Here is a 20,139-nt window from a genome sequence, read left to right as displayed (position 1 = left end):
TGCAAACTCCACACAGACATTCAACCTGGATTCAAACCCAGGTCCTTGGCACTATGAGGCTGTTGGCATTTGCTTTTAAGTAGGGCTGTCTGATCATTGTAAATGACAGATCCAAAGGAAACAAATTTGGACCTGTTGTTAAGAATGTTCTGCGTTTTGTTGATATAATCACACTGCTTAGGATGACTATTTCAGTGCCATTGTTGGGTTCACTGCCATGAATGTCCATGCTGACCTTGAGGTCTCATATTGCTGTCAGCCATTGACAGTGCATGTGAAAGCCAAACAAGTAATTCAGAATCCTGCAATGTGGGTGTGCTCCATCAGCAAGGCACACCTTCAAGGAGTCACTGTCTAACAGTGGACACTGCTTTGTGACAGGACAGTTGAGAGGAGTTCACGTTCAACAGAACCTCTTCCCATTTGACGAAGGCAGACCGAAACCAAACCAAACACAAGGACAACCTTCTTTCTTTCAGATCTTTCCTCTAACAGACGCTCGGAAAAGACCTGCTTACTTGGCTGTAAAACACTTAAAAAGCATTCGGAGGTTTTGATAAATGCAAGTTACTTCGTTATATGCAGGTAGAAAAGTTCTTTCCTGTGCTTGCCAGAAACAAGCTCTGATTGAAAATCCAACCCATATTTTCAGAGAATTCAGTGAAAAGGCATGCACAGATAGGTTTGTCCCACAGGAGCTGGGCTTGTCATTGTGGACCTGTGTTTAATCTCCCTTTGTCTGCTGTGTCAAGGTAGCAGCTGGGAGGTGTAGCTATTAATGATCAACTCAATTAGGCCCCAATCGAACTGAACCAGCTCCTCAACAAAGAGCACTGTGATGTGAATTTCAAACTATCCCCTCAGGGGTGACCCGACATTCACTGCATCATTGGCAAGGGACTGTGATTTGTTTTTAAACTGTCAGTTCCCAAACTAGGTAATTGTTTCAATACAATAGCAATGTTGATTACATCTTTTTTTTTAACCAATATACAAACACAACTTCACTGAAGTTAACAAGTCGATTGCAGTACTGAGAGAGCTGCCCTGTGAAAAGTGCAGTCTTTCGGATGAGACATTTGAACTCAGGCCCAACCTGCCCTCTAAGCTGAAGCCTATAAATGTGAGTTCTTTAGTTCAATTCACTAAATCCAGACAGGTTTAAATTCTTCCTGGGGCTGCACCAGAAACTGTAGAATTGCATTATAGATTTTGCTTTAGAATCAATGTTTCTATCATCACAGAAACAGGCTATTCAATCCATTATGACTATGACTTGAGACAGCTAACCACTTATCCCCACTCTTTCTTCATTGCTCTCTTTTCAACTATTTATTCAATATGTGTTGAAAGTTCCTTCAGAATCTACTTCCATCATCCTGACAGTACATTGCAGATCAGTACCATTGAAACATTTTTTAATAATCCTGCTCTTGAAAAGACTGACAGAGTAGGTTGGCCTTCAGTGAACTTTTAATCCATCATTTTGCAATGATGTTATAATATTAGCACACACTGGAGGTCAGGGACTGTGTTAAAGTTTATTTATGTTTAACCCCAATGATAATTTCATCAAATTTGGTTTGACTATCTCGGGGAGGTTGTGCAATGTCATGGTCCTGGATCAGCTAAGTTACCTGATTAGAAATGATCCATTCTCGCAAAAGTGAAGAAAGAATATTGCACTTTCCAATGCACCAAGAGTCAATTGCTATGGAGGTTAGAATATTATAAATCCAGATCTCTGAGTAAGGTAACTATGGAACTCCGAGAATTTAAAGCATATTCCAAAATTAAAATTAGGAATTGGTTAAAGCGAAAATGCAGCAGTCAGATATTATTTAAAGAAAACTGGATAATGAGTGTTGCTTAAAGACATACTTACATTTAAAAGATATCTTTCACATCTTTGCCTGTAGCATTTTACAGCCAAATCATCTCTTTTGAAATGGAGTCACAGCTTTATTGTAGGAAATGCAGCAGCCAATTTACACACAGCAAGTTCCCACAAACATCAATAAGATTGATAAAATAATCTGCTTCTGTGCAATTGTTAGGTGGTTAAGTAGAGCCCTCCTTCCAGCTCATCTTCCAAGTTGGGCCAAAGGATCCCTTCTCTCCACTGATAGCACAGACAGGTTAAATAACCACCCCACAGATAATGCAGCACTTCCTCAATACAACAAATGAGCTTAGAACCACTATTCACATGTAAGATTTAATCTGTAAAAGTCTTGAGGTTTAAACTTGCCGAATTATTGTCGGCTGATTACTCTCCTGCAAGATCAAACTCCCATTCAGCCACTGTAAAACATAATTTGTTTCAGTTTCTACAAGACGGTCCCTGAATGGAAAGCTAAACTTCCACTTGAGAGGAAATCACTTTAAACATTAGAGTGATCGGGGACTATAATGCCTGCCTGCATGGTTCAGAGAGAGTTAGGATGTTCACTAAATGCAGTCCTATTCATTTTGGAAACTTGTTTAAATTGATATAGGTAATGAGTTAACAGCAAAGATCAAACTCAGTCATCTCGATATCCAAAATCAGAAAAATCTTCCAGTTTCAAAATCAACACAAATATTCAAAAAGCAACTCAAGCCAGCATACTAGACAGTTTTGGTCTCCTGGAATACTCACGGGGAGTTTAGTTCAACAAATAAAAATGGATGTTCAGCATTGGTGGAACAGCTCTGGTGATGATGTGGGTGTGAAATAAGTGTCTGAGCACCATTAACTTGATACGGCACTGAACAAGCAAGGGCTCCAGAGAGTTTTGCTTACTATTCCAAATCTCTCCATTGCAGTGCCATTGTCTTTATCAATGCTCAAAGCCTCACTCTAATCCAGGAAATAAATCTGTCCAGTAAATGAAATGAGAAAGATGCTGGAATGAGATGCTGAACTGCAATGTTGAAACATCAAATCCCCATCTTCTTGTCAGTGATTAAAAAAATTTGCATATGGACATACTCTGAGAATAATGATTATTTTTAAGGTGTTTATCATTTTTCATACGTCTTTGTCTTCGTATATGTAGTTATTTAACAAACTCCATATATATCTAAGATTGTGAAACAAACACTGAAGTATTAACACAAAATCCAAAGGAAAGTATTTGTACTCAATGTTACATTATATCACAGCATGATAGATTGAATTCATTTTCCACATTAGCGTGGAGAGGCATAGAGGGTTTAAAGAATTCACAGCCAGCACTACTTTCCAAGAAGCAGAAGCTGTCAGAGTTAAATCAAAGAGCACAGTTCTCAACACGCCGTGAAAGTTTCCCATTCAAAGTACAGCAGGAAGCACTTAACCAGGGTATTGTGGCTTTAAACAGCTGCTTTGGGTTTTCTTCCTTGACCTGCATACTTAGCATTTTAGTGGACAGTGCAAAGCTGTTGTTTTGCTGCCTCTTACTTATAAATTAAACAGCCAATCTCATCACTGTGGATTTCTTAATATGAAATTCCTTAAAAATCTTATTAATAACAAACCTTCCCGAAAAAAAGAAGCCTTCCCAATAAACACAAACAACTGAGCAAGAAAGACAGAGTGGTAATAGTGATGGAACTACTTAAATCTTTGACAAAACTGAGCAAATCATATATATCAGACAATGACTTTACAGTCAAACATCTTACCGTCTGTATTTCTGAGCACAGTCCAGGCACGCTGCAGTAAAAGGACAAACCAATCTGCTGTGAGAACCTTAGGAAGTGAAGGCTATCATTCTGTGGTCATCAGTGTGTTCTATGACTACATTCTAATCTCTTTCCTACTCTCTAGAGAGAAAGTGTGCGTGTGCGAAAGAGAGCTGCAGAGAGAGTGAACATGTGTCACTAAATGACTTCAACAGACAGGAGTCTCCCTAGGTTTTGTTGGAATTAGGCCACTGCTCATTAAATCTTCAGAAAGCTTTTGAAAACATAACCTATCTGGTCAGTGCAGGTTTACATTTAGGTTCTAGGCACAAAGATGACGTGCCTGCTGAAAAGAACCATTTCTCTCAGTCGAGAATCAAACATAAATGAAACTCATAGTCAGCCACTGGCCTTCTGTGCATCTACTCAGTTCATTACATTACATATCCGAACATATTTATTTGCCCTTGGTTGTTCTTATCCAAGGACTACACAGAGGTATCCTCATATTCAGTGACTGAGAGAACACGTTTCCAATTCCTGTCTGGACAGGTCACCTTTTGCACCAGGGGAGCCAGGACTGTGAGCCAGAGGGTGACAGTTTGATGGATGGGTCTCCAAGTAGATAATAAAGCCCCTGACATCACTCACCCCAGACTCCTAATTCAACTCTCATCAACTGTGCACTCTGTGACCAGCATCTTTTAAAATCAAACAATGAAGAGCGAGGTCAGAGAGGAAAAAAAACAGTCTCCAATATAATATCATGCCTTTGAGACAAGTGCAAAGCTGAATCAGCAGTGCATTGCTGCACCTTGAGAAAGCATTAGCACCTAATGACCTGTGCTCAGGATTTCAAGGAGTTAATAAAATGACCCCTAATAGCATCAAAAGACATGAACTTAGTTAATGCGGAGGAAAGGTCTTCAAATGGACTCATTGGATCTGCTGGTAAAGGAGCTTAGCCTCAAAAGCCGTGACGGTTGCAGGTTCATTCACTGGTTTGTGCAGCATTAAGTGATCCCACCTTACTATAATTGGCCTCAGTCCACGCTGTTATAGAGGGCAAATTGGCCAGGGTTCCTGCCTTTCAGAACATTTTAAATTATATGAATCTCACCCTTGATACATTTTATTGTAATTTTGTGATATTCTCACCAAAAACAATCTAACAATTCAGTGAAACCCCATTTAGTATTAACACCTGAGAGCGATGATAGGATGCATACACTTCACCACGTTGTGGCGTGTGGGTCATGCTGATTGATAACTTGGCTGGGGGAATAACAATGGGGAATCTAGGAAATAGCAGAGGAGTTGCATAAATATCAGTCTTCAGAATTGAGGGCATGAATAGTATTCCAAAAATAGTTAACATCAAAGGGAAAGTTGTGTTCAGTTCTGGTCTCCTTATTATAGGAAGGATGTGGAAGTTTTGGAGAGGGTGCAAAAGAGATTTACCAGGATGCTGCCTGGACTGGAAGGCATGTCTTATGAAGAAAGTTTGAGGGACCTATGGCTTTTCTCATTGGAGCGAAGAGGGATGAGAGGTGACTTGATAGGGATGTATAGAATAATGAAAGGCATAGATAGAGTGGATAGCCAGAGACATTTTCCCCAGGGCAGAAATGGTTATCATGAGGGGCCATAATATTAAGGTAATTAGAGGAAGGTTTAGGGGAGATGTCAGAGGTTGGTTCTTTACACAGAGAGTGGTGGATGTGTGGAATGCACTGCCAGCGGTGGTAGGAGAGTCAGATACATGAGGGATATTTAAGCGACTCTTGAATAGATACATGGATGATAATAAAATGCAGGATAGGTAGGTTAGTTTGATCTTCGAGTAGGATAAAAGATTGGCACAACATCTATGTTCTATATTCTATGTTTGAAAGCGAAGCGGATATGTACACAATGAGTTTCACTCAGGAAGAGGTATGAGGGAAACTATTGGAACTGAAGGCCGACAAGTCCCTGGACCTGATGCATGGCATTCTAGGACCTTCAAGAAAGTAGCTATGGAGACAGTGATACATTGATAGTAATCTTCCAAGAATCCTTAGATTCTGGACATGTCCCAGAGGATTGGAAAACTGTCAAAATAACACCTTTATTTAAAAAGGTGTGGAGGCAAAAAAAAACCAATAACTATAGGTCAGTTAGCTTAACATCAATCAATGGGAAAATGTTTGTCTATTGTAAAGACATAATAGCAGAGCATTTACAGATACATAACAAAATCAAATACAGTCAAAATTGCTTTGTGGAGGGGAAATCATGTTTGATAACTTTACTAGAACTCTTTGAGGAGGTAACAAGTAGAATAGATTAAGGAGAAGTAGTGGATGTAATATATTTGGTTTTCCAAAAGGTGTTTGATAAGGTACTGCATATAAGGCTACTCACTAAGACATTGGGGTGATATGTTAGCATGGTCAGAGGATTGACTAAATAATAGAAGACAGTGAGTTTAGATAACTGGGGCATTTTCAGGATGGCATCCTGCAGCAATAGAGTGACACAGGGATCAGTGCTGGGACCACCATGATTTATCGTTATGTTTAGAGATGGAAAATAACATGGGAAAAGGTGAGTCTTTACACTTTGGCAGGAAGTGTAGAATTGTTGAATATTATTTAAATGGGGAAAAGAAAGAGCTGCAGTATAGTCGGATTTGGAGGTCCTTGGCACATGAATCAGAAAATAAAACCTTACACAGACTTTCAGGGGGATAGTAGGGAACACAAATGGATATTTATTTCAAAGGGAACGGAATATAAAAATAGGTCTTGCTAAAACTATACAAGACACTAGTTAGATCACAGCTGGAATCCTGTGAACAATTTTCGTTCTCTTATCTAAGAAAGGATATGCTGGCATTGGAGGTGGTCCTGAGAAGATTCACCAGGTTGATTCCAGGTATGGAGGAGTGTTCTTCTGAGGAGTGGTCCACTAGGTTTGTACTCAGTGGAGTTTCGAAGAATGCGAGGGGACCTGATTGAATTATACATGATTCTTAACTTTTAGAATACTGGCGTACAATTCTGATCACCCTGTGAAAGGAAGATGTTAAATTTGAAAGGCTAGAGAAAAAATTTAAGGATGTTGCTAGGACTGGACGGTTTGAGTTATAAGGACAGGCTGGGACTTTTCTCCCTGAAATCTAAGGGGTGACCTTATAAGGTTTTATAAAGTCATAAGGGACATAGATAAAGTGAATAGCCAAGGTAATTTTCCAAGGGTAGAGGAGGCCGAAACGAAAGGACATAGGTTAAGGTTGAAAGGGGAAAGATTTAAAAGGGAACTGGGAGGCAACTTTTTCACACAAGAGGGTGGTGTGTGTATGGGAATGAACTGGCAGATAAAGTGGAAGAGACGGGTACAATTACAACATCTAAAAGACATTTGGAGAGGTTCATGAATAGGAAAGATTTAGAGGGATATGGGCCAAGTGCAGGCAAATGCGATTAGTTCAGTTTTGGATACCTGGTTGGCGTGGGCATGTTGGACCAAAGGGTTTGTTTCTGTGCCATATGACTTTAAAATTCTAAGGGACTTGACAGGGTAGATTCTGAAATATTCTCCCCTTTTGTGTGAAGAACTTAAGAGCGGGGTCATAAATTCAGAGCAAGGGGTTGCTCACTTAAGAGAGTGATAAAGAGATTTTTTTTTCTCTGAGAGTGTAGTGATCTGTGGAATTCCTTACTACAGAGGTCAATTGAGGCTAGAGTCATTAAATATATTCAAGATTGAGACAGACAGAGTTGTTAGCAATAAGGGGCTGAAGGGTTTCAGGGATAAAGCCGGAGTGGAAGATTTTCAAATCAGCCACCATCTCGTTGAATGACAGAGCAGACTTGATGGGCTGAATGGTCTATCTTCGCTGGTTTCATCTGAAAGATGACTGACCATGTACCAATGTCCCAATATTGAACTGGGGGTGTCAACATGAGTTATATCCTCAAAGTCTCAGGTTTGGAATTTGAACACTTGATTTTGTGACTCAAAGGCAGAATTACTACACTGAACCAAGGCTAGGTCAATGTTAAGTATTTTTCTGACATAAATAGACAGTTATTATATGGTGCATTCCTAATGTAAAGAAATGTTAGTTCCTCATATTAATACATTACATGGTTAAATATATGCATTATTAGCCACTGAAAATTCTATGTAGCAGTGTCTTACACAAGGCATCATGGTGAATAGTGGCGTACAACATTCATTACAGAGATTAGTTATGAAGAAAATTCATTCATACATTCGACAGTTATAGAGTCATAGACATGTACAACATGGAAACAGACCCTTCGGTCCAACCCGTCCATGCCGACCAGATATCCCAACCCAATCTAGTCCCACCTGCCAGCACCCGGCCCATATCCCTCCAAACCCTTCCTATTCATATACCCATCCAAATGCCTTTTAAATGTTGCAATTGTACCAGCCTCCACCACTTCCTCTGGCAGCTCATTCCATACACACACCACCTTCTGTGTGAAAAAGTTGCCCCTTAGGTCTCTTTTATATCTTTCCCCTCTCACCCTAAACCTATGCCCTCTAGTTCTGGACTCCCCCACACCAGGGAAAAGACTTTGTCTATTTATCATATCCATGCCCCTCATAATTTTGTAAACCTCTATAAGGTGACCCCTCAGCCTCCGACGCTCCAGGGAAAACAGCCCCGGCCTGTTCGGCCTCTCCCTATAGCTCAAATCCTCCAACCCTGGCAACATCCTTGTAAATCTTTTCTGAACCCTTTCAAGTTTCACAACATCTTTCCGATAGGAGGGAGACCAGAATTGCACGCAATATTCCAATAGTGGGCCTAACCAATGTCCTGTGCAGCCGCAACATGACCTCCCAACTCCTGTACTCAATACTCTGACCAATAAAGGAAAGTATACCAAACGCCTTCTTCACTATCCTATCGACCTGTGACTCCACTTTCAAGGAGCTATGAACCTGCACTCCAAGGTCTCTTTGTTCAGCAACACTCCCTAGGGCCTTACCATTAAGTGTATAAGTCCTGCTAAGATTTGCTTTCCCAAAATGCAGCACCTCGCATTTATCTGAATTAAACTCCATCTGCTACTTCTCAGCACATTGGCCCACCTGGTTCAGATCCTGTTGTGATCTGAGGTAACCCTCTTTGCTGTCCACTACACCTCCAATTTTAGTGTCATCTCCAAACTTACTAACCATACCTCTTATGCTCGCATCCAAATCGTTTATGTAAATGACAAAAGGTAGAGGGCCCAGCACCGATCCTTGTTGCACTCCACTGGTCACAGGCCTCCAGTCTGAAAAACAACCCTCCACCACCACCCTCTGTCTTCTATCTTTGAGCCAGTTCTGGATCCAAATGACTAGTTGTCCTTGTATTCCATGAGATCTAACCTTGCTAATCAGTCTCCCATGGGGAACCTTGTTGAACACCTTACTGAAGTCTATATAGATCACATCTACTGCTCTGCCCTCATCAATCCTCTTTGTTACTTCTTCAAAAAACTCAATCAAGTTTGTCAGACATGATTTCCCATGCACAAAGCCATGTTGACTATCCCGAATCAGTCCTTGCCTTTCCAAATACATGTACATCCTGTCCCTCAGGATTCCCTCCAACAACTTGCCCACCACCGAGGACAGGCTCACCGTTCTATAGTTCCCTGGCTTGCCCTTACCACCCTTCTTGAACAGTGGCACCACGTTTGCCAACCTCAAGTCTTCTGGCACCTCACCTGCGACTATCAATAATACAAATATCTCAGCAAGAGGCCCAGCAATCACTTCTCTAGCTTCCCACAGAGTTCTCAGGTACACCTGATCAGATCCTGGGGATTTATCCACTTTTACCCGTTTCAAGACATCCAGCACTTCCTCCTCTGTAATATGGACATTTTGTAAGATGTCACCATCTATTTCCCTACAATCTATATCTTCCATATCCTTTTCCACAGTAAATACTGATGCAAAATATTCATTTCATATCTCCCCCATTTTCTGTGGCTCCACACAAAGACCGCCTTGCTGATCTTTGAGGGGCCCTATTCTCTCCCTAGTTATCCTTTTGTCCTTAATATACTTGTAAAAACCCTTTGGATTCTCCTTAATTCTGTTTGCCAAAGTTATCTCATGTCCTCTTTTTGCCCTCCTGATTTCCCTCTTAAGCATACTCCTACTTCCTTTATATTCTTCTAAGGATTCCCTCGAACTATCCTGTCTATGCCTGACATAGGCTTCCTTCTTTTTCTTAACCAAACCCTCAATTTCTTTCATCATCAAACATTCCCTATACCTCCCAGCCTTTCCTTTCACCCTGACAGGAATATACTTTCTCTGGATTCTTGTTATCGCCTTTCTGAAGGCTTCCCATTTTCCAGCCGCCCCTTTACCTGCGAACATCTGCCTCCAATCAGCTTTTGAAAGTTCTTGCCTAATACCATCAAAATTGGCCTTTCTCCAATTTAGAACTTCAACTTTTAGATCTGGTCCATCCTTTTCCATTGCTCATTTGGGCATTCTATTAGAATTACCATCTTCAAATGCTGCCTGACCGGCTGTGTTTTTCCAGCGCCACACTTTTTGAATTATAGGTATGTGTATGTTTAAAATGAAATGACTTGAAATATCTAGTCAATGAAAGTCAACTACCATTACTCATGCCCATTAAACCAGGAACCTACTTAGTGTGAAAATAGAAAATCTTTAACTTTCACTGAAAACTGAATGTATGTTAGTTTGTGCTTGATTAAAAATGTTAGCTGATTTGTGGGATCTCAGATAATGGGCAGGTACTACCTATATTTTTTATTCTGCATATAACCTGCTACTATTTCACATTTTAACTGGCTCCCCTGAGCAGCCCACAAGTATCCACCCTTTCTCTAAAATAAATGTCAGCAGGGTCCTTCTTTATTGGTGTATAATATCACCAGTCCAGCTGTGGACTTAGATGTTAATCTGCACAGTGTTCCAAAGAGAAACAGGCGCTGCGACCAGAGGAGGCCAAAACAGTTCTGTTTATTTATTTATCTCGAACATACAGGACTACTCCAGTCGGCCCAAATCCTGTCACCATGGCAGCAAAGGTCAGGCTCTTGGATTGATTTAAATATCAGTATTCACCAAGAGAGCTTCTGTAGCAAGAAGCTTTTGGTCATCAGACCTAATCTCTTCTCATGTGGCTCAATGCTGGTTCATTCTGTTCCTGTGAAGTGCTTGGAGATGTTTCGCTAAGAAAAGGCATTATATAAATACATATTGTTTTCATTTTCCTTTAAGAGAGAACGTTTAGGGGAGATTAAATAGATGTGTTCAAAACCCTGCAGGATTTTGGAAGACTAAATTGGGTGAAACCTATTCCACTGGCAGAAGAGTGTTGAGTATTCAGTTTTGATAATTGAGTGTTCAGGATTATGAGCTTAATCATAGTCATAGAGATTGACGGCACAGAAAAAGGCCCTATGGTCCATTATATACCACTGGTCAAAAACAACTGCCTATTATAATTCCATTATTCTGTAATTGGTCCATATCCTTGGCAAAAGGGTAAAGTTGTCATTGTCCTAATCTCTCATTACAGAGCGTCAACTCTTGGATTTTTAACCTGAGGGTCACCACACCTCAGGCAGGGAGAGATATTGAGAAGGAGAGTCTGCACGGTAACCTGAGCCAGGAGGGGAATCACTCTGCATTGCAAACCAGCCATCCAACCAGCTGAACTCATTGATTCACATTTCCAATGACTGCGAGATTACCTATCACCTCCATCCCCACCCCACCCCCATTCACCTATTGTACTCTTTGCTACCTTCTCCCCAGTCCCACCCACCCCATTTATCTCTCCACCCTGTAGGCTTCCTGCCTCTATTCCTGATGATGGGCTTTTGCCCGAAACATCGATGTTCCTGCTTCTCGGATGCTGCCTGACCTGTGTACTTTTCCAGCACCATTCGGATGTAAAAACTGCGAGATTAAGAGCCTCATGCTGTACTGATTGAGTTAGCCAGGCATTATAAATAGGGACATGGAGAACAAAAACAAGATATTATGATAAACTAGTATTTAATGAAAACTCATTTGGTTCCACTGGTGTATTGAGTCCAATTCTGGAAACCGAACTTCCAGCAGATGTGAGGGCATTGGAATGGGTATGGAAAAATACTCACGAGAATGGCTCTGAAGATAAAGAAACTCCAGTTACATAGATAGTAGAATTTGGGGCTGTTCTACTTTGAGAAGGGAAGATTGGGGGGAGATTTGGAGAGAGACAATTACAATTGTGAAGAGTGAGTACAAAGTTGTTATTTAAAGTAATTGGTCTGAATGAGTTGATGTTGAAGTTGCATTAGTTTCCACCCAATCTGATAATGTCATACAGTGTTTGGGTGGCAAAAGAGTAATTTTTTTAATGTTCTGATGGAATTAGATGTGACAGACTCGGCTCTGAATTATTATAATTATGTCTAATGAGTTTGTTTTAATTCCTATTGCTATTATGAAATAAACTATGTCTTGTTATGTAAGCCCAGTGCTTTTAATGAAGACTGTCTAGTGATCTATACTGTACTATTGATAATTACACAGGCCCTCAGACTCAGTCAAACTTGGTACAAACTCCATCCATCCAGAGGTGTGTCATAACATCTATGAACAGCTTGATGTGAAAATATCTGCAAACAATTTAAGTGCTTCATAGTTTTCTGGGTCAGAGGTCCAGGTTCAAGTTCCTCTGACTCCAGAGATTGATGAGAAGCTATCTAGAAACATAACTAAGACTTATATAAGGTCAGTTGTAGTACCCCTACCTTTGAGCTAGGAGACTTGGCTGACCTGCCCCAAAGGTGTGTGATCATATCTCTGAACAGATTGCTCAGAAAATAAGTGGAAATGAGGGCTGATGACCACAAAATATCTAAGTTGCCAATAGTTGCTACCAGAGCCCAATAAAACAAGAGTAGATAGAGAGAAACTGACCCCACCAGCAGAAAGTTTAAGAACCAGAGGGCATTGATTTAAGATAATAGACAATAGACAACAGGTGCAGGAGTAGGCCATTCTGCCCTTCGAGCCTGCACCCCCATTCAATATGATCATGGCTGATCATCCTTAATCAGTATCCTGTTCCTGCCTTATCTCCATAACCCTTGATTCCACTATCCTTGAGAGCTCTATCCAACTCTTTCTTAAATGAATCCAGAGACTGGGCCTCCACTGCCTTCTGGGGCAGAGCATTCCACACAGCCACCACTCTCTGGGTGAAGAAGTTTCTCCTCATCTCTGTCCTAAATGGTCTACCCCATATTTTTAAGTTGTGTCCTCTGGTTTGGCACTCACCCATCAGCGGAAACATGTTTCCTGCCTACAGAGTGTCCAATCCTTTAATAATCTTATATGTCTCAATCTGATCCCCTCTCAGTCTTATAAACTCAAGGGTATACAAGCCCAGTCGCTCCAGTCTTTCAGCATAAGGTAATCCCGCCATTCCAGGAATTGACCTCGTGAACCTACGCTGCACTCCCTCAATAGCCAGAATGTCTTTCCTCAAATTTGGAGACCAGAACTGCACACAATACTCCAGGTGTGGTCTCACCAGGGCCCTGTACAGCTGCAGAAGAACCTCTTTGCTTCTATACTCAATCCCTCTTGTTATGAAGGCCAGCACACGATTAGCCTTCTTCACTACCTGCTGTACCTGCATATTTACCTTCATTGACTGGTGTACAAGAACACCCAGATCTCTTTGTACTGCCCCTTTACCTAAATTGATTCCATTTAGGTAGTAATCTGCCTTCCTGTTCTTGCCACCAAAGTGGATAACCATACATTTATCCACATTAAACTGCATCTGACCACTCACCTAACCTGTCCAGGTCACCCTGTAATCTCCTAACATTCTCCTCACATTTCACCCTGCCACCAGCTTAGTATCATCAGCAAAATTTGCTAATGTTATTAACAATACCATCTTCTATATCATTAATATATATTGTAAAAAGCTGAGGTCCCAGTACTGATCCCTGCGGTACCCCACTGGTCACTGCCTGCCATTCCGAAATGGAGCCGTTTATCACTACTCTTTGTTTCCTGTCAGCCAACAAACTTTCAATCCAAGTTAGTACTTTGCCCCCAATACCATGTGCCCTAACTTTGCTCACTAACCTCCTATGTGGGACTTTATCAAAAACTTTCTGAAAGTCTAGGTACACTACATCTACTAGATCTCTCTTGTCCATCTTCAGAGTTACATCCTCAATGAGATCAGCAATGATCAGTGAGAGAAGCAATGGTGATGTGTGGAAAACCTTTTGCGTAAAGCAGGTGGTTGGGATTTGGAATTCAGTGCCCGAGTGTGGCAGGGGCAGATTCTATCATTGCACTGAAAAGGATCATTATTTGAAAAACAATCATTTGTAGATCTACTGGGAAAAGATGGTAGAATTGCCCCAGGTCAATTGTTCTTGCATAAACTCAGCACAGACATGATGAGCTGAATGAGTTGTCACCTTTCTGTAGCTCTGCAAAAAAAACAGGCAGTAACTGGAGGATGAGGATTTAAAGTTATTGACAAAAGAACAAGGGAGAGTTTAGGGAAAATGACTTTTACCCAGCAACTTGATTTCATTTGGAATACACTGCCTGAATGTCTCAATGGAGAGATTCAATCAAAATTTTCAAACACAATTGAACAAATGCACTAATACCCTTTCGAGGAGGGAACATCCATCCTTTACAGATCTGGCCTGCATGTGACTCAACAACGTGTTGACACTTAATGGAACTACAGATGGGTAATAAATGCTGGCCTGGCCACATAGCATAAATGAAGGAAGAAACTAAAAGTAAGATTTTCAGGACAATGGGAAACAGCTGGAGAATGGACCTGTTTGGACAGCTCTTTCAAAGAACAGATACAGACAAGAGGGGCTGAATGGCACCCTTCCATTCTATGAATCTCTGGATGGCTTTATAGGAAGGGCTGGGAGGGATATGGGCCAAGTGCTGGCAAATGGGACTAGATTAGTTTAAGATATCTGGTCGGCATGGCTGAGTTGAGCCGAAGGATCTGTTTCTGTGCTGTAAGTCTCTGAGTCTATGAATGAGACAGGAACGGCCATTCTAACTTGTCCCTTGCGCATTGCGAAAGGGGACACTGATTCTGTGTGATGTTGCCTGACACAACAGAGGTACGAGAAAAGTCTTAGACCCTCCGTTGCTTGACTTCTTAAAGCGAACGCATTGATTCTTCAAAGCCGTGTGTGCCACTGCGCCATCTGTTCGGATTTGAGTCAAAGCAGCGTTGGCCGTGAAAAGTGATGAAACATCCCTCCCCACAGTGCTTTCGTTCCTCTGAGAACGGAGGGAGCGGTGTGGATGGCCCTCCTGAGGTAGGGGATGGATAGCAGCTGTGGTTGTGAGAGAGATGGGTGGAGAGGATGGCTCTGGAAAGCCTGTCAGTGTGCCTCAGCTGCCTCTGCATTGAAAGCTATTTGAGTCATCCATCACTCACCTCCCTCAGGAGCGAGGGGTGTGTGGAGCAAGGATAACATTAGTGACTCGCTGTTTATCTGTTTAGATTTGTGCATGTTGGAGATGATGTGGGTAGGACAATGAAGGCAGGGGAGAGGGAGGGATTGGGGGGGTGGGGGAGAGTGGAAGGTTTGTAACCTGAGAATGATAGTGTAGTGTGAGTGCTGACAGCCTTGAAATAACACAATTTAACCAGCGGCTTTTTGTTGATCACAGGGGCTGAGCTGGAATCTTGAGTGGCTGGATACCAGAAAACTGCAGATTATCTCATACATCTTATTAACAAAGTCAAACCTGACAAATATCACATTGAGATTGTCAAATGTGATTTGTTATAGGCGATACATTCGATTAAGTTGTCATCTTTCAGTGCATAGGAGCAAACAAATATCTCACTCAAAACCTCTCATTTAGGATTAGGACTATGAAAGTACGAAAGCCTAACTTTTAAACAATTGGATGTTGTGCATTTGCCATTGAGCAATGCTAGCGATTAATTGTTTATGGTTCAGCAGTGCCTGAGGATATGAATGTTTTAATTATTGTGCAGCCTGAGTCACACATGTTCAGTAGAGGGGAATGTTTGATTCAGTCATCCAGCAGCTGCTGACTGGGTGCTCTGCAATTGTTCTCATTTTTGTACATTACATACATTCCATTTCTCTCACTGAGCTCAGTGCACTCCTGTGGCTGAATCTAACGTGTCAGGATAATACTACTTTAAAACAACCTCAATAATGTTTCTGTTTAAAAATATCGGAATGGGGCCAGACATGGTTTGGAAATAGGATCTCATTCCATGTGAGAAGATGATTCTTTAAGAAAAGGGTTTTCAGGCCTGCTCTCAGCATCCAACCCCACTATGAACTCGGTTGGCCACCAGTTTGGAAGCTGGTTAAAGGCACTTGACTAAAACATGTAGGCATCATGAACATTTGAATGAGGGTCTTAAATGCAACCAGGGATTAGATTTGTTCAGGGAGCAGAACCTGCCTGTATTTCTGCAGCTGCCATTTTGAATGCAGCAAAGTTCTATGAACAACAATGAGATAAATGTTCCTATAAACAGTTGTTAGCTGTTAGTGAGAGATCGTTATTGGTCCCAACACTGTGAAAAGCTCCTCTTCACAATAAAGCAATACAATCTTTTACACTCGCCTGAGAGATGGAGCCTCAGTTTAATGTCTTTTCTAAAAGACAGCAGCTCAGTTATCTTGATCACTTCCTCCAACAATGGAACTGGCTTCTGCCTAGTTACTTACACCTTCCCTTCATTTATTCTGCTTAAAGGATAACAATCCCAGTTCCTCAACACAACTGAAGCCCTTCACCGCTAGTACCATTGCAGTAGATTTTTTTCCGCACCCCATCCCCCACAAGACGCTGACATGCTTTCTGAAGTGTTTGGTACAAAATTAAATATAATGCTCCAGTTGAGGTACAACCAGTGATTTAACCATTTCAAAGAACTTTCTCGATTTTGTGTTTTCTGTCTCAATTTATAAAGCCAATTCAAAATTTGTAAACTTTCAAACATGTCCATCTTCAAACACTTCTTGTAGGTCTCCATGCACTGAGCATCAGGAATCCTGCTAGAAATATGCTGCTCTCGCCCCACTCTTTTATTCCTGATATCCCTTCTTGTGGTACATATGAACATACAAACGAATGACATAAGAACACAACTACGATCCCCTTATTACTTCACATTCCCACCGAGCCCCACCCTCCCTCCCATAACTGTCATGCCCTACCTTATCAGGAACCTCTGTCTTAAAATTATTCAAAGATTCTGCTCCCACAGCCTTTTGAGGAACAGACTCACTATCCTCTGAGGGAATGAATACAATTCTCCTTATCTCTGTTTTAAATGGGTGACCCCTGATTTTTAAACATCAAACCCTAGTTTTTGATTCTCTGCTAAGTGGAAGCATCCTACTCTGCCAAGATGCCTTGGGATCTCACTTCTATATCTCACACTTCGAAACTGCAGCGGATAGAAGCCCAGCTGTTTAAACTTTTATTCATTGGACAATCTGCCTATTCCTATGCAATGGTTTAGTAAATCTTCGTTGAACTGATCCTAATGCATTTACATCCTGTCTTAAATAAGGAGAACAGTATTACATACAGTACCCCAGTTGTGCTCTCACCAATGTCCTGTAGAACTGATATATAAGTCTCCTACTTTTGTAATTTGTTCCCCTTGCATAAATCATAGCATTCTATTAGCTTCTCCAATTACTTGTTGTACATGTATACAGCGCTAATCTTCTGTGATTCGTGCACGAGGACACACATATCTGAACTCTGCAATCTCTCACTACTTAGATCATATGTTTGTTTACACCTCTACCTCTTCAGAATGGAACAACTGTACCTTTTCCCACATTATCCTTTTTTTTCTATTTGCAGATCTATGCCCACTCATGTGACCCATCCATGAGACCATTCCATGTGACACATCCATGTGACTCAGCTATATGACCCACTCATGTGACCCATCCATGTGATCCATCTATGTGACCCACTCATGTGACCCATCCATGTGATCCATCTATGTGACCCACTCATGTGACCTATCTATGTGACCCACTCATGTGATCCATCCATGTGACCCTTCCATATCCCATTCCAGTCTCCTCGTGTCCTCTTCACAAATCTACATTCATATTTATTTTTGTGTTATTAGTAAGTTTGGTAACCATACCCGCAGTCTCTTCATCCAAGTAACTGGCACACTGCTTGATGAACTATGCTAAGCAAAGAGCTACCCAATTAAGGCTATTCTGTTCCCTGTTGGCTGGTCAATCTTCTATTCCTGTCAATACGTTAGCCCCTATACCACAAGCTTTAATTACCCACTATAACCTTTGATGTGGTTAGGCCTTAGCATATGCCTTCTGAAAAACTAAGTGCAATAAACCCACCAGTTCCCCTTTATTCACAGGACATGTTACTTCTTCAAAGAGCTCTAATAAATTGGATAAACACAATCTTCCTTTAATAAAGCTATGTCGACTCTGCTTAATTTCCTTAAGTGCCTTGTGATAATGTCTTCAATCCAAGCTTCAAATATCTTGCCTACGATAGATGTCACTCTAACTAAGCTGCAGTTTCTATCTGAGTATCTTTTTGAATAAGAGAGTTACATTTAGCATTGTCACTGCTTTCAAATCTAATGAGATCTTCCCTCAATCTAGGGAAATTAAAAGCAGTGTATTCACTATCCCTCTGTTACTGAGACCAGGAAGAAGGCTCTGAGGACGTGGGACGAATCAGCCTGTAGCTCCAACAATTCTCTCAACATCATTTCCCTGGTGATTGTAATTTTCTTAAGTTTCTCCCTCATTTCCATTTCCTGATGGGCCTTGGGTATTCCTTGTAACTGCCCCACAGTGGAGACTGATGCAAAAACAAAATCCTGTTTAATTCATCGGCTACCTCCTTATTTTCTATAATTCATTTCCATCAGGCTGCAATTCAGAGAGTCATAGAGACGTACAGCATGGAAACAGACCCTTCGGTCCAACCCATCCATGCCGACCAGATATCCCAACCCAATCTAGTCCCACCTGCCAGCACCTGGCCCATATCCCTCCAAACCCTTCCTATTCATATACCCATCTAAATGCCTTTTAAATGCTGCAATTGTACCAGCCTCCACCACTTCCTCTGGCAGCTCATTCCATACACGTACCACCCTCTGCATGAATAAGTTGCCCCGTAGGCCCCTTTTCTATCTTTCCCCTCTCACCCTAAACCTATGCCCTCTAGTTCTGGATTCCCCCACCCCAGGGAAAAGACTTTGTCTATTTATCCTATCCATGCCCCTCATAATTTTGTAAATCTCTATAAAGGTCCCCCCTCAGCCTCCAATGCTCCAGGGAAAACAGCCTTAGCCTGTTCAGCCTTTCCCTATAAGCTCAAATCCTCCAACCCTGGCAATATCCTTGTAAATCTTTTCTGAACCCTTTCAAGTTTCACAACATCTTTCCAATAGGAAGGAGACCAGAATTGCACGCAATATTCCAACAGTGGCCTAACCAAATGTCCTGTATAGCTGCAACATGACCTCCCAACTCCTGTACTCAATACTCTGACCAATAAAAGAAAGCTTACCAAACACCTTCTTCACTATCCTATCGACCTGTGACTCCACTTTCAAGGAGCTATGAACCTGCACTCCAAGGTCTCTTTGTTCAGCAACACTCCCTAGGACCTTACCATTAAGTGTATAACTCCTGCTAAGATTTGCTTTCCCAAAATGCAGCACCTCTCATTTATCTGAATTAAACTCCATCTGCCACTTCTCAGCCCATTGGCCCATCTGGTCAAGATCGTGTTGTAATCTGAGGTAACCTTCTTTGCTGTCCACTACACCTCCAATTTTGGTGTCATCTACAAACTTACTAACTATACCTCTTATGCTCGCATCTAAATCATTTATGTAAATGACAAAAAGTAGAGAACTCAGCACGGATTCTTGTGGCATTCCAGTGGTCACAGGCCTCCAGTCTGAAAAACAACCCTCCACCACCACCCTCTGTCTTCTACCTTTGAGCCAGTTCTGGATCCAAATGACTAGTTGTCCCTGTATTCTGTGAGATCTAACCTTGCTAACCAGTCTGTCATCGGGAACCTTGTCAAACGCCTTACTGAAATCCATATACATCACATCTACTGCTCTGCCCTCATCAATCCTCTTTGTTACTTCTTCAAAAAAACTCAATCAAGTTTGTGAGACATGATTTCCCACGCACAAAGCCATGTTGACTATCCCTAATCAGTCCTTGCCTTTTGAAATCCTTGTACATCCTGTCCCTTAGGATTCCCTCTAACAACTTTCCCACCATGGTCTATAGTTCCCTGGCTTGTCCTCACCACCATTCCTAAACAGTGTCACCACGTTAGCCAACCTCCAGTCTTCTGTCACCTCACCTGTGACTATTGATGATG

General features: G+C 41.5%; 1 protein-coding gene across 2 annotated transcripts in view; it reads right to left on the bottom strand.

Annotated features, from left to right (window-relative positions):
* The window catches only part of LOC140485990 (E3 ubiquitin-protein ligase Midline-1), a 353,278-nt gene that overhangs the window by 235,825 nt on the left and 97,314 nt on the right, over positions 1-20,139 (bottom strand). The window contains exon 1 of one of the 2 annotated variants that reach the window (XM_072584491.1): positions 3,649-3,669. The exons of the other annotated variant lie outside the window; for it this stretch is intronic. The gene's annotated coding sequence lies outside the window, so the exon portion shown is untranslated. Of the gene's footprint in view, positions 1-3,648; positions 3,670-20,139 lie in introns of those variants that run through there. 2 annotated transcript variants of the gene reach the window in all.

Source organism: Chiloscyllium punctatum, chromosome 15 (assembly GCF_047496795.1).
Source record: "Chiloscyllium punctatum isolate Juve2018m chromosome 15, sChiPun1.3, whole genome shotgun sequence".
Taxonomy (NCBI): domain Eukaryota; kingdom Metazoa; phylum Chordata; class Chondrichthyes; order Orectolobiformes; family Hemiscylliidae; genus Chiloscyllium; species Chiloscyllium punctatum.
Note: the sequence above shows the minus strand (reverse complement) of the source record. Positions and strands in the feature narration are given on the sequence as shown.